This window comes from Bison bison, unplaced genomic scaffold (assembly GCF_000754665.1).
Source record: "Bison bison bison isolate TAMUID 2011002044 unplaced genomic scaffold, Bison_UMD1.0 scf7180017864274, whole genome shotgun sequence".
NCBI lineage: Eukaryota > Metazoa > Chordata > Mammalia > Artiodactyla > Bovidae > Bison > Bison bison.
In genome coordinates, this window is record NW_011494846.1 from 3,215,715 (window position 1) to 3,220,372 (window position 4,658).

A 4,658-nucleotide genomic window follows, 5' to 3' on the forward strand; every position below is an offset into this window, starting at 1 on the left:
CCCTCTCCTGACTTTTATTCACAACTCCCCCCACCCCCAAACCCCCATCCATAACCTGAGACTCAGCCATACTCTCTTACTACCCACGCTTCCCTGGGTTTAAGACTTCTTGACTCAGTCATGCCTGTGCCTTTGAAAATGTTGTCCTTTTCCACCTAGAAGCGCTACCCTAGCACAACCTGTCTGCCCCGGCTTCATGACTCACCTCTCTGAGACGTCTTTCCTAGAAACACCCCTTATCCCTGGCCCTGGTGTGATATTCTTTAAGAGTTTCCCCAGGACTCTCCATATATCAGGATTGTGGAACTCGATACATGGAATTCTCCCTTCCTGCCCTCCGCCCTTGCTTCCTCTGGTTCATTTCTGTCCATCTGGAACACCTACTTAGCAATTACTCTCTACCAGGCCCATGCTATGCTAGGTGCTTTGGTTCCAACACCTCTTAATAAACCCACACAAATTGTAAACATGACTTGCAGATGAGAAACACAGCTCAGAAAGGTTCAGTAACTCGGTCAAGTACACACAGTCAGCAAGCGGCTGCGTTGGATGCCTTTGTTCCGAGCCCGAGCTCCTTTTTCCTCAACACATCAACTCACAAGAAGGCTAGGGGACTTGCCTGTGACGCCCACCCAGACCCCAGTGGTTCTTGCAAGCTTCAAAATCACACATGTGGTTTTGACAGGTACAAGCCGAAGGTGTGCGTGGCCAAAACCAACCGGATGGGCACACGCATGCAATCTGTGTGCTTCCCCAAACTTTCTCTTTTCTGCATGTCATAGAGATGATATAGCACAGAATCCCCAACGCTGCCCGTGAGCCCTCCACTTTATGGAGTCAGTCTAAATGCCTTTTGTTTATAACCACAACTGCACCAACTCTGCATGGTAGATGTTTCCAAGGAGCCTCAAAGCCTCAGTCGTTACCATCTTTCATTTTGGTTTCTAGTTCTGCTCATGTAAGGGATGGCCTATCCTTGTATTTATTACTATCAGAATAATGTCAGGTTCAGGATTAGCACATACAAGAGATGTTTCTCTGATTTCTGTGCAAAAGATCAAAACGCTTTTTATATGGCAACATCAAAAAGAATCAACATGTAAACATGTTTCAACAGGCATTCTTTTTCCCTCTGGTGGTTTTCTCAATATTTGGAAGGCCTTATTAGCCTGCTTTGCTTACAAATGGTAGAAGAGTTCACTATTTCTTCTAAGCCTTTTCTGAGACTACTGTATTTGCTGACAATCAGTGTTGGGTGCCCTTCTTTTGGTAATATTTTGCGGGAGGAAACTACTGGGAAATATTTTGACTTATCACACAGCCTGCTCTGGGAGGACAGTGAGGAGAGGGGTGTAGATTTTTACCTCTTTCTTTCCATTAATTCTCCCTTCCTTTCTTTCTTTTCCTCTTTGTTGCTGTTCAGCTGCTAAGTCATATCTGACTCTGCCACCTCCTGGACTGCAGCACGCCAGACGTCCCTGTCCTCCACTGTCCCCCAGAGTTTGCTCAGATTCATGTCCACTGAGTCAACGATGCTCTCTAACCATCTTATCCTCTAATGCTCCCTTCTCCTTTTGCCTTCAATCTTCCCAGTATGAGGTCTTTCCCCCTTTATGTGATCAGTCAGCCGTGTCCAACTCTTTGCCACCCCATGGACTGTAACCCACCAGGATCCTCTGTCCATGTGATTTCCCAGGCAAGAATACCGGAATGGGTTGCCATTCCCTCTTCCAGGCAATCGTCCCAACTTAGGGATCGAATCTGCATCTCTTAAGTCTCCTGCATTGGCATGTGAATTCTCTACCACTAGCACCAACTGGAAAGCCCAAAAGGAAATTATTTAATTGACTATAGCTTAAAGCCTAGTTAACCATTTGATTAGTTGTTCTTAGTCGGACACAACTGAAGCGACTTAGCATGCGTGGTGTTCTAAGTTCATAGCTTTGAGGCATTAATAGGCTGGTGTGTGTCCTTAGCCATGGGCTGCAGCCCACCAAGATCCTCTGTCCATAGAATTCTCTAGGCAAGAACACTGGAGTGGGTTGCCATTTCCTTCTCCTAGGGATCTTCCTGACTCAGGGAAGATTTTTTTACCATTAGCGCCACCTGGAAAGCCCCATCTCATGGCGCTACCTATAGCTTCTTAGACTTTTCATTTGACTGGCAAAATAAACGTAGCATGAGATTCAAGTATAATTGCTGCCTCTTTCCTCTAGAGCATGGACTTCCCACTCACATGCCTGTCAGTGCCAGTGAGGAAAATCAGTCTGCTATTTTATCACTGCAGGAGAACTGGCAGAGCAGGCCGCTGTCTCTGCAAACCATTCAGTCAGCTCCAGCATTTCCAAAAGGCTTTCTGCTCAAGATAAAGCCCCATAAATGCCCAATGAACATAACACATGCCAACCCCAAAGGCAGCCTCACTGTGAGTGGTGACACATAAGAAGCGTTCTATTAAACTTAGAACCCACGCAAGGCTGTCTACCATTATAGCTGTTAACACCATTCTGGTGGAAGTAGCCAATTAAATTATGTAAGGAAGAGAGATAAGAAATCTAAAAACTAGCAAAGAGCAGCAAAATGATCATTATTTGCAAAGATTGTGGCTGAAAATCACATGAGCAAGTCAGCTGAACAACTGTTACAATTAGAGAATTCTGTAAGGTAATTCACAAGTGCTGGTTTAATTGCTAAGTCATGTCCGACTGTTGTGACCCCATGGACTACAGCCTGCCAGGCTCCTCTGTCCATAGGATTTCCCAGGTAAGAATATTGGAGTGGGTTGCCATTTCCTTCTCCAGAGGATCTTCCCAACCCAAGGATCAAACCCTGGTCTCCTGCACTGCAGGTGGTCTCCTGGATTCTTTACCAACAAGAATAATATGCAAAAGTCAGTAGCCTTCCTAAGGAACAACCATTAAGAAGACATCCCAGTCTTTAAAATTGCAATAAAAATGAAAATGGCTAGAGATAAACTTAAATAGAAATACGCAAGAACTAGGTAAAGAAAGAAAATTTCACGTTATTGAAGGACAGAGAAGGTACATTTACCTTGCTGGTCTTTGATGAGGAAATCACTAATTCTTTCCAAAGTAACTGATAAACATGATATGATATCCAAGAATACCATGAGAAAGCTAACTCTGAAGTTTATCTGGAAAAATGCATAGGAAGGAATAGCCATAAAAATGAAACAACAAGAAATAAGGAAAGAGGACTTCCAGGGTGATACAGCCACCTGCCAATGCAGGGGACATGAGTTCAATCTCTGGTTCCGGAAGATTCCCATGCCACAGAGCAACTAAGCCTTAGCACCACAACTACTGAGCCCACAAGCTGCAAGTACTGAGGCCCAGAGACCTAGAGCCTGTGCTCAGCAACAAGAGAAGCCACTGCAGTGAGAAGCCTGCAAAGCTCAACTAGAGAGTAGACTCCACTCTCCTCAACCAGAGAAAGTTCGAGCACAGCAACGAAGACCCAGTGCAACCAAAAATAAAAGAAAGAAGGAAAAAAATAAATAAGGAAAGACTAGCATACCAGATATGTAAAATATTTTAAAGCTCCAAAAATTAAATCAGTATGCAATGGCACACAAATAGAAAGCAACATCAATGGAAAAGGAACAGACCCAAACACATCCTGCAATTCAGGGTATGACAAAGTTGGCAGTGCCTGTTATTGGGAGAAGATAGTCTTTCAATAAGTGGATGGCCCCCTGGCAGAAATAAAGTCAGATCCCTGGTTCAGATCCTACACTAAAATAAATTCTTGAGCAACCAAAGATTTGAATGTGAAAAATGCAAATGTAAAAGCCCTAGGATAAACCTCGATAACATGACGCTAAGTGGAAGAAGCCAGTCACAAGGGGCTATGCACCGTATGAGTCAATTTAAACGAAACGTCCAGAACAGGCGAATCCATAGAGAAGTAAAAGAGATCAGTGGTTACCAGGGGCTTTGGGGTGGAGGGAATGGAGAGTGACTGCTTAATGGGTATGGGGTTTCTTTTTGGGGTGATGAAAATGTTCTGAAATTAGATTGTGGTGATAGTTGTACAATTCTGTAAACAGACCAAAACCACTAAACTGTACACATGAAAAGGATGAATTTTATGGTATGTAAATTACATCTCAAAAATGCTATGATTTTAAAAGTGCTAAGAAAAAATATAAGACAATTTAAAAAATATAATGTTTGAGCAGAGAAGCCCTAAGTATGCCAAAAAGTTAAAAGTCAAAAAAAAAAAAAAAAAAAAGTCTGATGAGTAAGCCTACATAACTTTAAAGACAAATCCTGCGGGGGAAAAAAGCCTAAGAAGTCCAAAAATAAATGGAAAAATTAAAAAACTCAGGACAAAAGGATTAGTTTTTTTAAGTTACTTTGTGCTCCTAAAAATGAATTAGCTGGAAAAGACCAAAAACCTAGGGGAAAATGGGCAATAAAAGTCAATACACATTTCTCAGAAAAGAATATAGGACTGGCTCGTTAAACATATGAAAAGATATTCGATCATTTGCTTGTGAGAACAAGCAAAACTCTATATTAAAGCTACTAAAAGATAGTAGTTTGCACCTCTTAGATTGGCAAAGATCATGCAGTTTAGTAACACTGTCTGTGGAGAAAAGGCACAAGCCCACGGTGTTAGTGGGAGCATGCATT